Below are 12,795 nucleotides of genomic sequence, written 5' to 3'. Positions count from 1 at the left end.
GATTGCCTTTGCAGTTAGGGAAGCAACTACTGAACTTAGGTATGAATGAAAAGAACTGCACGCCCTGCATGACAAGAGATTATTTTGGAGACAGGTGATAAAACCATACACCCTTTTTATTGTTAAGTCATAAAGAGGTGTCAAAATTAAAAGCAAAAATTACAAGGTAAGACTTAAAACTACGAGGAGTGTCAAAGGAAGTGAAAATGGGACTAGGCTCAGGGCCATATGAATTAATGAACATGGGAAGGACAAGGATGAGGAGGACGGTGAGCACATGCTGAAGATACTAGAAGAGAGGATCTGGTGAAACATTTGACCTTAGACAAGCACCTAGGCAAAGAAATAACAGGCTAAGATTTCTAAGCCCCTCTATGTGCTTACAAGTCATCTTCGCCATTGGCGCTGTCTGTCATGCTCTCCTTCCCCAGCCTCCTTTTCATCATCCTTGATCAACTCCAGCTGGTCATCCTCCCATCTTCATTATCCTCATCATCCACGAGGTCCCTCTCGTCAGCAGAGTCATGTGCACCCCCCTCAGACTCTCTCTTCACATGAGTCTCATGTGAGCTGCTGCTCTGCTCCTCTTCTGACTTATCATTCTTCATCTCTACTCCTTGTTTGCTCTGTTTCTTTTCCATTTTTTCCACGTTTTCCAGGAGAGAATCCACGTTTCATTTTATCTGGGTCAACTCCTTCTTAATGACCTGAAGGTCATCTCCTTTCAACTTTCCGGACTTGGAAGATCCCTGCTGTCCACTCTTACAAATGAAGCCACTTTTGCCCCTTCGTGAAGTTTTTCCTGATACACGCTGACATTTCAAGGGCACTACAGCCCCAGCAATAGAAGGAGGAGGAGGTACACGTGCTGGGTAACTGCACATCCTATCATAATAGTCCCATTAAAAGTCATAGTCCAAGTCAAAAGATGAGCTGAGTAGAGGGATGGAGAAGGGTGTTCTGTTTCTGACCTGTACTCTCCACTGCTAATCATTTCACGCCTGCTTTTCCTCGGTTCACTTTTGGCTCTTCAGCCAGGTTAATATCTAAGACCTGGCCAGCGATTATTCTGCCATCCGCTCCTGCTACAGCAGCCCGGGCATTTCTCTCATTAACATATTGAACGAAAGCAAAGCCCTTATGAACAGCGCAGCCCACACTTTTGCCATACTTTGAAAAGATTGCCTCCACATCAGATTTCTTTACCACAAGAGTGTTGAGATTCCCAATGAACACACGTTCATGGGGCGAGGATCTGTCTTGTTGGTAACATTGCTGGCCATTGTGTTTGATGATAAGGTTTCTCACAAAGCCGAAAACGTAGCTGAAGATCAAAAATATCTCACAGGAGCAGGGAGGGAGAAGATATTCAATTCTGAGTCTCCTACTCCTGGGTTCTACGTGGCGAAGCCAACTGCTGCTCGAGGTCGGCAACACGGCCACAACCGCTCAATCTTCATGTCTTCACCCCCACCCCCTTTCTTTAAAAAAAAAAATATAGAGGCTGGGCTCGGTGGCTCACGCCTGTAATCCCAGCACTTTGGGAGGCCGAGACGGGTGGATCACGAGGTCAGGAGATTGAGACCATCCTGGTTAACATGGTGAAACCCCGTCTCTACTAAAAATACAAAAAAATTAGCCGGGAGTGGTGGCGGGCGCCTATAATCCCAGCTACTCGGGGGACTGAGGCAGAAGAATGGCCTGAATGCAGGAGGCAGAGCTTGCAGTGAGCCAAAATTGTGCCACCGCACTCCAGCCTGGGCAACTGAGCGAGACTCCATCTCAAAAAAAAAAAAAAAAAAAAAGAATCTTCCTATGCTGCCCAGGCTGGTCTCGAACTCCTGGGCTTAAGCAAGCTACCTGCCTCAGCCTTCCAAAGTGCCAGGATTACAGGGGTGAGCCACCACACCTGGCTGCAAACATTCTCTTAATGGTTGTATTTATTTCAGTGTGTATTAGGGGAAAATGTATCTCATAAAACCTTAGATGTTATGGTTATTATTCCCCGAGACAACACTAAAGTAGACATTTAGATTTCTTTAATGTTCAGGGGAACATTTGTTTAGAACAATATGGTGAAAAATTGTTTTTGGGCGTGGTGGCTGACACCTGTAATCCCAGCACTTTTGGAGGCCAAGACAGGTGGATTGCTTGAGCCCAGAAGCTCAAGACCAGCCTGGGCAATATGGTGAAACCCCATCTCTACAAAAAATACAAAAATTAGCTGGGCCTGGCAGTGCACATCTATAGTCCCAACAAGCAGGAGGCTGAGGTGGGAGGATCGCTGAAGCCTGGGAGGTCAAGTCTACAGCAAGCTGTGATTACACCACTGCACTCCAGCCTGGGGTGACAGAGTGAGACAACAATAACAAAACAACAGATAACAAACATACAATAATAACAAAAACATTGTCTTACGTGAATGAGGCAGTTTGAGGAATGCTGAATAAAGAAAAGTGAGACAGGCATATTGGGGGAAAAGAGACAGAGAGATAGACAGAAGGGGAGAGAAACAAAGAGAGAGTTGGGGAGATAAGGGAGAAAGGGATGGAGCCACCCAGAGAGGATGGAGAGAGAAGAAGCAACACATACAGATGGACGGACCGAGAGGGAGAGGAGAGAAGGGGGGAAATGGGAAGGAAATTCAAGGGGAAAATGAGAAGGAAAAGAAGGAAGAAAAGAGAAAACAGGGAGAGAACCTAAGGACAACAGAAAGGAGACATGGATGAACGAATGAGTGAGTGAAGGAATGAATAATCTAAGGCATATATAAAATAAACGGCGAGGCCGGTTGCAGTGGCTCACACCTGTCATCCCAGCACTTTGGGAGGCCAAGGCAGGAGGATGGTTGGAGCCCAGGAGTTTGAGACCAGCCTGAGCAACATAGCGAGTCCCCTGTTTCTACAAAAAATACAAAAATTAACCAGGTGTGGTAGTGCATGTCTATGGTCCCAGCTACTTGGGAGGCTGAAGCAGGAGAATTGATTGACCTGGGAAGTCGAGGCTGCAGTGAGCTGACTGTGCCACTGCACTCCAGCCTGGGCGACAGAGCAAAATCATGTCTCAGTAAATAAACAAATAAATAAATAAAGGATAAATGGACGAGCCAGGGGCTAGGAGCCAGGACGCAGACTTTCAGATGCTGTGTCCTGCCCGGCAGCCCCCAATGACGGCTGCCCACTGCACCCACCCTCATGCCTGTGTCGCTGGGGCCAAGCAGAGCCACTCTGGGCTCCAGGCCTGGTCTACGTCCCGAAGTGGTGGCTATTACTTGACTCTAAGAGGCTGTGACTGCACCACCGTCCCCTCCCCACTGAGAACCCTGGGCACCTGCTTTGCTCCAGCCCCAGAAAACTGAAAGTAAAAGCCGTCCTAATCACCCTTTGCCCCAGCCTTCCTGTCCCTCAACTGGTTTCTTAGAAATCAGCCGCCTGGGCTTCCAGGTGCAGCCTGGACTTCCTCTCCTGCCTAAAGGCCCCCTCCTCCGGGAAGGTGTCATGCTGCCAGCAAAGCCGCAGTAGGAGACCTGTGCTGGAGTCGGGTGACCCCGAGAAAGCTTGGAAGGCATCTGCCGATCCTGCAAATGTTGATTCAGTGCCTTTGCATGCCAGGCACAGAGCAGTCAGAGGAATCTGAGCTGTTCATAGTTAGGATAAAAAGGATATAGGTGCTGGCTCACACCCGTAATCCCAGCACTTTGGGAGGCTGAGGTGGGCAGATCACTTGAGGTCAGAAGTTCAAGACCGGACTGGCCAACATAGTGAAACCCCATCTCTACTAAAAATACAAAAATTAGGCAGGTGTGGTGGTGAGAGCCTGTAATCCCATCTACTCGGGAGGCTGAGGCAGGGGAATCACTTGAACCCAGGAGGCAGAGGTTGCAGTGAGCCGAGATTCCGCCACTGCACTCCAGCCTGGGTGACAGAGCAAGACACTGTCTCAAAACAAACAAACAGACAAACAAAAAACCAACCAACCAACCATCCAAACAAACAAAAATAAAACAGACTTAGACATGGCTTGAATACTACCCGATCCAGGCCTCAGCAGGAGCATGGCTAATCAGGCCTAGGAACTGTGGGGAGGATGATAGGAGATGTGAAGTCAGGGAAGGCTCCCTGGAGGAGTTGCTGTCTGAGTCTTCAAACATGGGTGGGAAGGAGTTTACCCCAGAAGCTTCAGTGGGAAAGGCATGTCAGGCAGAGGGGACAGCATCAGCAAAGGCCTGGAGGTGTGATCTCTAGCAATGGGCCTGTGTTATCTACCATCATTGGAATAACTGGCCCTGTAGTAGCCATGTGCTATGGTTTGAATGTTTGTCACCTCCAAAGCTCATGTTGAAACTGAATCCCCAGTGTGGCAGTATTGAGAGATGGGGCCCTTAAGAGGTGACTGGATCAGGAGAGACCCATGGCTTAGTGGATGAATGAGTAATAGATGAATGGGTTATCATCGGTGTGGCCCTGGTGGCTTTGTGAGAAGAGGGAGAGAGATGTGAACAAACACACTCAGCCCCCTCACCATGGGATGCCCTGTGTTGCCTCGGGACTCTGCACTGAGTCCCCACTAGCAAGAAGGCCCTCACCAAATGCAGTCCTTGATGTTGGACTTCTCAGCCTCCAGAAGTTTTCTTTATAAATTACCCAGTTTCAGGTGTTCTGTGATAAGCAACAGAAAATGAACTAAGGGCCAGGCACAGTGGCTCATGCCTGTAATCCCAGCACTTTGGGAGGCTGAGGCAGGCAGACCACCTGAGGTCAGGAGTTCGAGACCAATGTGGCCAACATGGTGAAACCCCATCTCTACAAAAATACAAAAATCAGCAGGGCATGGTGGCAGGCACCTGTAATCCCAGCTACTCAGGAGGCTGAGGTGAGAAAGTCGCTTGAACCCAGGAGGCAGAGGTTGCTGTGAGCCAAGATTGTGCCACTGCACTCCATCCTGGGTGACAGAGCAAGACTCTGTCTCAAAAACAAAAAAAAGAAAATGGACTACGACAGCATGTTTCTCTATTTTTTGCAAGGGAAGAAACTGAGGTTTAGAGAAGTGTTATCTGCCCAAGACTGCACAGCCTGAGTGGAAATCCAAACTTTTCTCACATGAGATACAGGCAGTGCCCCGATCCCCATCATGGCTGTCACATCCGGACCAGGGCCCAGGTTCCCACTTTACCCTTAGGGACTAACTTAAATCCTTGGCACCATCCCATGTTTGGGAGTAGAAATAAAGCTTAGAGAGTTAAGTGACTTACAGAGCTTGGATTCACACTCAGGTCTATTGGAGCCCAAAGTCCCTCCTCCTTCTGCTATACGAGGAGTCCCAGCCCTAAGAACACAGACCTGAGCCGATGGTCTCTGACCCACATTCTAAGGAGCTGGAGGGCTGGAAAGCAGAAACCATGTGTGGAGTACTGTGAGCCAGAGTTTTGCTCTCAGAGAACTGTCTGGCCCCCATGCTGTACGGTCCTGAAGGAGCTGTCAATCACAGCGCCCTGGCCAGAGATGGGTGTGGACCAGACTGGCCAATCAGAGTTCCCCATGCCCCAGTTCAGGGTAGGGACATGAACTAAGCTGGACCAATCAGACACCTCCCTTTTCAGTTGAAACTAACAGAAAGTCTTCTAAATTAGGGCCCAGTTTAGCCAATGTGCCCAATGTATCAAGAGAGTTGATGAGAAAGACACGAGACAGAGCCCTGGTGCATATGTGAGTGCCTGTATCCAGCCATGCCTGAAGTCCACGTTGATGTCCTTGTTCCATGCGCCACATTTCCTTTTTCACTTATGCTGCCTGAGTCATGGTTCTGTCACTTACAACCCAGAGTCCTAGGTAATTGGAGTCTGGTGAAAAGCAGGGGTCAGAGGTCAGGTTTGGCTGGAATGAAGTGAAATGGAGCCATGTGTCATAAGAAGAGACACAATGGGCCGGGCGCGGTGGCTCAAGCCTGTAATCCCAGCACTTTGGGAGGCCGAGGCGGGCGGATCACAAGGTCAGGAGATCGAGACCACAGTGAAACCCCGTCTCTACTAAAAATACAAAAAATTAGCCGGGCGCGGTGGCGGGCGCCTGTAGTCCTAGCTACTCAGGAGGCTGAGGCAGGAGAAGGGCGTGAAACCAGGAGGCGTAGCTTGCAGTGAGCCGAGATCGCGCCACTGCACTCCAGCCTGGGCAACAGCGTGAGACTCCGTCTCACAAAAAAAAAAAAAAAAAAAAAAAAAGAAGAGACACAATGATCTTCCAGTGTGAAAGAGCCAAGACCAGTTTTGCCAGGAGCTGGGGCCAACAGTGGCGCCCGTCACTTGCTGATGTCTGTGGTCAAGGAAAGCTTGAGGGAGAGCAAGTGGAACACAGGGCTTCTACATTTTCATACCCCCTGATTAACGGTTGCTTTATTTATTTAGTTAGTTAGTTTTGAGTTGGAGTCTTGCTGTCGCCCAGGCTGGGGTGCTGTGGCGCGATCTTGGCTCACTGCAACCTGTGCCTCCTGGATTCAAGCGATTCTCCTGCCTCAGCCTCCCGAGGAGTTGGGATTACAGGCATGTACCACCACATCCAGCTAATTTTTGTATTTTTTATAGAGACAGGGTTTCATCATGTTGGCCAGGCTGGTCTCGAACTCCTGATCTCAAGTAATGCGCCTGCCTTGGCCTCCCAAAGTGCTGGGATTATAGGCATCAGCCACCGCACCTGGCCTCATAGTTGCTTTTAATAACTCAGTATTTATTAGAGCAGTTTTAGGTTTACATCAAAATGGAATGGAAAGTACATAGTGTTCCCATGTTCTCCCTGCCCCCACGTGCACAGCCTCCCCCTCATTAACATTCCCCACCAGCCCACATTATTTTTTTAATTTCCACATTTGTTTCAAAAAATGTTTAAAGAACCTACCGATAACGTATTAAATTATATACACACACACACACATATGTGTGTGTATGTGTAATGTAGGTATTTCTAACCTGATTTCTGCAGATACACACATATATATAGTTTTTTCTTTCTCTTTTTTTGAGACGGGGTCTTGCTCTGTCACCCAGGTTGAAGTGCAGTGGTGTGATCACGGTTCACTGCAGCCTCAAATCCCTTGGGTTCAAGTGATCTTCACACCTCAGTCTCAGAGCAGCTGTGACTACAGGCACGTGCCACCACATCTGGCTAATTTAAAAAAAAAATTTTATGGATACAGAGGGCTCACTATGTTGCCCAAGTTGGTCTCGAACTCCTGACCTCAAGTGATCTTCATGCTTTCGTCCCCCAAATTGTAGGGATTATAGGAGTGAGCCACTGCACCCAGCCTATTCTCTCTTTAGAAAAGAAAAGATACTGTTCCTTATGACCCATATTGAAACACACCTTTTTTCCACTTAGCATTTCATGAGCATCTATCTAGGTCATTGGCTGGCTAGGGAGGAACTATCATCCCCATCTGGGCAGTAAAGAAGCCCAGGCCCAGCCAAAATGGGGAAGGGACCCAGTGTTGACCTCAGGATGTGCTTTACTTCACCAAGCATTCCTAACTGTCCACTGAAGTTTTGTTCCCTTTTCATGGATGGGAAAACTGAGGCTTAGACTGGGGAAGTCACTCCGGCTGGGAGCCCCAAAGCCCTGGGCCAAGTGGGATGGGGCTGCTGGCCAGTCCCTGTGAAACTAGACACAACAAAGGCTTTGAGGCTGTGTTGTGAGAGGAGGGAGACTGGCCTCCTAGGGAACCTGCATGGAGGCATGGCACTCCAGTCCCTGAGGGACAGCCTTGCCTCCCTCCTGCCTCTGCCAAATTGCTGGCCCTGGGGACGTGCTGCTGTTCAACTTTTCAGGATCCATCTGGTACAGAGATACTTCATGGCTCTGGCTCAAACAGCGATGGCATGCCAGACACTGCTAGGAGCGCCACGTACACTGTCTCAGTCATTCTTTCTACCACCCCATAGGGGTAAAACTGTCACAATCTCCACTTCTCAGATGAGAAAACTGAGGCCCGGAGAGGTGAAACAACTTGCTCAAGGCCACACAGCTAACATGTGGCAAGGCCAAAATTATCCTTCAGTGAGGTTTTCTTTTTGTTTTGTTTTGTTTTTTTTGTGTTTTTTTTTTTGTGATGGAGTTTCACTTTTGTTCCCAAGCTAGAGTGCAGTGGCATGATCTCAGCTCACTGCTGCAATCTCCACCTCCTGGGTTCAAGTGATTCTCCTGCCTCAGACTCCTGAGTAGCTGGGATTACAGGCGCATGCCACCACGCCCAGCTGATTTTTGTATTTTTAGTAGAGACGAGTTTTCACCATGTTGGTCAGGCTGGTCTCGAACTCCTGACCTCGTGATCCGCCCTCCTCGGCCTCCCAAAGTCCTGGGCTTACAGGTGTGAGCCACTGCGCCTGGCCCTTCAGTGATGTTTGAAGCCAGACAGAAGCATTAATATCCAGGTTGAAAACTTTATAAATAAGTTTTACTTTTTTTTAAGCCAGGGTCTTGCTCTGTTGCCCAGACTGTAGTGCAGTGGCATGATCCTAGCTCACTGCAGCCTTGAACTCCTGGACTCAAGCAATCCTCCAGCCTCAGCCTCCCAAGTAGCTGGGATTATATAGACTGTGCTACCACACCTGGCAAATTTTGTTTTGTTTTGTTTTTGTAGAGACAGAGTCTATGTTGCCTAGGCTGGTCTCGAACTCCTGGCCTCAAGTGATCCTGCATCAGCCTCCCAAAGTGTTGGGATTATAGGCATGAGCCACTGCCCCTGGTGGCCAACTCTGTAAATTATTAACTACACATACACACACACACACACACCACATGCTTGCACACACATGTGACAGCTGGCTGAGTTGTCTTATGTGGTATGCCACAGGGCTCTGGCCTCAGCTAATGCTCTTCCTTCCTTCTTCCTGGATTCCCTCATTAGGAGCCAGGCAACCTACTTATTGCAAGGACAGTGAACTCACTGGGCAACAGAGCCAGAATCCCAAAGAAACCCTGGACTGGGACACTGAGCGGGTACAAAGATTTGAAGACATAAATGTCCTACATTTGGCTTTAAAAAATCAATTGTTCCAATAGAGGGTGACTTCTCTTTTTTTTTGAGACAGAGTCTCGCTCTGTTGCCCAGGCTGGAGTGCAGTGACGCCGTCTCAGCTCACTGCAACCTCCGCCTCCCAGGTTCAAGTGATTCTCGTGCCTCAACCTGTAGCTGGGATTACACCATGCCCAGCAAATTTTTTGTGTTTTTAGTAGAGATAGGGTTTCACCATGTTGGTCAGGCTGGTCTCGAACTCTCAACCACAAGTGACCTGCCTGCCTTGGCCTCCCAAAGTGCTGGGATTACAGGCTTGAGCCACCATACCTGGCCTAGCGTGACTTCTGATCTTAACACTATAGTGGGATAAAAACTCAAGATTAACCGTGAGCACGGTGTGGCTTGCACAAGTTAATGTAGCAATAGGGCCATCCCCAGCAAGCATGCACCAAATGAGGAGAGACTGGGTCTCACTCTGGAGTGAGACAGCCAGAATGAGAAGGGACATAGAATGAGGCTGTGCTGGCTTATGTGCTGTATACACGTGAATCCTGAGCTCTGACACCATGCCTGCACAGGCTCACACTTGTGGGTGACAGTAAGTGGTGAAAACTGAATGGAGAACGTTTATATCTGTCCTGGGTGCACAGTGTGCTCAGTAAGTGGAAGCGTCTGTGGGTTTGACAAGGAGAGGATGGGTGAAAGAATTAGGAGCGCTGTCATTATTATTATTGGCGACATATCATTAGTAGGAGATATAAGAGATATAAGATATATATTATGGCCAGTACGGTGGCTCACACCTGTAATCCCAGCACTTTGGGAGGCCAAGGCAGAAAGATCGCTTGAGCCCGGGAGTTCAAGACCAGCCTAGGCAACCTAGTGAGACCCCTGTCTCTACAAAAAAATAGTATTTTTATTTGAAAAAGTATTATAATATAAGGCCTATTGTTTATTGAGCACCTATGATATGCAAGCACTCTGCTAAGCACTTTGCAGGATCTCATTTCAGTCTTCAGTTTTCCAGATAGGTCATGTTAGAGCAGCATAGAAAACTGCTGGTTTCAGAGGTCGAAACCACGAGAGTGTTGGCAATTTCATACGGCTCAAGCTAATATCATTTTCATTTTATAGAGGAGGAAACTGAGGCCCAGAGGGACCACAAGCCTGACAGTCTTTCCTTCCCAAAACCAAGTTAAGAAAACCCCGCTGGCCTGGAGGCTTCTGCCTTTTCAGGGGAATCAGATTTTGTCCTTGGTTCTTCCTCCTCACTCCCCATCTCACTCTGCCCCCGCGCCCACCACCCCGCCCCATTGTGGCCAGGTCTATATTTACAACTGGGGTTTCTGTGAACTGGAGAACTGAGGAAGTGACTTATCCCAAAGTCATCACCGAGATGGTGGTACCCTAGAATCTGAGTTCTGAGCCACCACACCTCCACCAAAGTGAGGTTTTAGCCCCTTCTCTGGATTTCTAAGGCCCAGCCAGCCAGAAACAGAAACTGTCTGCCTGCCTCCAGCGGGGCCCCTGTCTGGTGGGCAGGATGAATGGGGTGGAAGATTTATCTCCATTTCTTTTCTTTTCTTTCTTTCTTTTTTTTTTTTGAGATGGAGTCTCGCTCTGTTGCCCGGGCTGGAGTGCAGTGGTGCACTCTCAGCTCACTGCAACCTCTGCCTCCGGGGGTTCGGTTCAAGTGATTCTCGTGCCTCAACCTCCTGAGTAGCTGGGATTACAGGCGCCCACCACCACGCCTGGCTAATTTTTGTATTTTTACTAGAGACAGGGTTACACCACGTTGACCAGGCTGGTCTGGAACTCCTGACCTCAAGTGATCTGCCCACCTTGGCCTCCCAAAGTGCTAGGATTACAGGCATGAGCTACCACACCCAGCCTTGTGTCCATTTCTCTGACAGCAACATTGAGGCACATCTGTGCTAAGTCTGATTGTCAGCTGCCCTGAGAAGCTTGTTCAGGGGCAGAAAGAAGAGGAAGTGGGTTTCTGGGCACACAGGGGTCCCGGGCTGGTCCAGCCTGGCCTGAACATCACAGGGGCTGGTGGAGCAGCCCCTGCCCCACCGCTCCTGGGGATGCCGGTGACCTGGCAGCCAAGCTGAGGGCCGCTGGGCTGCAGGGTGGAGTGCCGCTTCCAGGTAGTCAGACTGAGATAGACGCGGCCGCGGAGGCAGCGGAGGAGGAAGGGGGCAGCCTTGTCCCCGCTGTGCGCAGCCCGCCCGCCAGGCACAGCCGGTCTTCGGGGAAGTCGCCGAGTTGGAGTTCCAGGAAACGATAACGCTTGTTGAAACCTCTTTCTTGTGGCCTGGTCTCGTCACATGGCTTGATGGGGACCAACGTCAGGCAGGGCCACAGGTCTGGGCCTGCTCGCACCCGGCAGCCGCTGCCACCCCCGGCTCCACTCCCCCGGTGAAGAGGGAGGAGGGGGTTGGGCAGGAAGGTGGGCATTTGCTGCTTCCCCATCCCAGGCATAAGCAGACTGGTCCCCGCTGGCTGTTTTCACCCCAGTAACACTCCTTGTAAACTGGCGGAGCTGGCCAGGCCTCACATGCCCCCTCCAGCAAAGCTGACTGAGAATGCCTAGGCCACAGGCTTGCTGTCAAAGTGAGGAAAGAGCTTCCTCCTGCCCCTGGAATATAGTAGATACCGAGGATCTAGACATCTTTTTTTTTCTCCTTTCTTTTCTTTTTTTTGGTAGAGACAGGGTCTTCCTATGTTGCCCAGGCTGGTCTCAAACTCCTGGGTTCAAGGCATCCTCCGACCTCATCCTCCCAAAGTGCGGGGATTACAGATGTGAGCCACTGTGCCTGGCCAGAACTAGCAATGATTTCCTCCTTTCCTGTGAAACCAGGGAATGTCTCTTTCGTCTTTCCAGAGCAGGGTCTGTTTTTTTCTTTTCTTTTCTTTTCTTCTTTCTTTCTCCCTTTCTTTCTTTTTCTTGCTTGCTTTCTTCTTTCTTCCTCCCTCCCTCCCTCCCCTCCCCTCCCATCCTCCCTCTCCTGTCCTCTCCTCTTCCCTCCTCTCCCCTCCCCTCTCCTCTCCTCTCGTCTTCTCCTTCTTCTTCTCCTTCTTCTGCTTCTTCTTTTTCCTCCTCCTCCTCCTCCTTCTTTTCCTCTCTCTCTCTCTCTCTCTCTCTCTCTCTCTCTCTCTCTCTCTCTCTCTCTCTCGGCAGAGTCACTCTGTCACCCAGGCTGGAGTTCAGTGGCTTGATTTCAGCTCACTGCCACCTCCATCTCCCAGGTTCAAGTGATTCTCCTGCCTCAGCCTCCCAAGTAGTTGGGATTACAGGCATGTGCCACCACACCCAGCTAATATTTTTGGTTTTGGGGGGGCATTTTTAGTAGAGACGGGGTTTCATCATGTTGACCAGGCTGGTCTTGAACTCCTGACCTCAAATGATACACCCACCTTGGCCCCCCAAAGTGCTGGGATTATAGGCGTGAGCCACTGTGCCCAACCAGAACCAGAAATTCTTTACTCTTGTCCTGTGAAGTCAGGGAACGTGTCTGATCTTTCTAGAGCAGGGTTTCTCGACCTTGGCTCTATTGACATTCAGAGCCAGGTATGGGAGGCTGCGCTGTGCACTGTAGGACGTTTAGCAGTGACCCCGTCCTCTACCCACTAGATGCCATTAGTTCCCACCCCTACCACGATTTGTAACACTGAAAATGTCTCCAGACATGGCCAGATGTTCCTTGTGTGGAAAAACCCGGATTTAGATTCAGCACCCGGCACATAGTAGTTGCTCAATAATTAGTAGGTCTCAACCAGTATTTCTGG

At 49.6% G+C, this 12,795-nt stretch overlaps 1 pseudogene; it reads right to left on the bottom strand.

The window, feature by feature from the left end:
- Positions 1–380: 380 nt before the first annotated feature.
- LOC105467920 (heterogeneous nuclear ribonucleoproteins C1/C2-like) lies at positions 381–1,338 on the bottom strand (annotated as a pseudogene).
- Positions 1,339–12,795: the final 11,457 nt, after the last annotated feature.

This window comes from Macaca nemestrina, chromosome 18, assembly GCF_043159975.1.
Source record: "Macaca nemestrina isolate mMacNem1 chromosome 18, mMacNem.hap1, whole genome shotgun sequence".
Classification (NCBI taxonomy): domain Eukaryota; kingdom Metazoa; phylum Chordata; class Mammalia; order Primates; family Cercopithecidae; genus Macaca; species Macaca nemestrina.
This window is presented reverse-complemented; position numbering and strand designations above follow the sequence as displayed.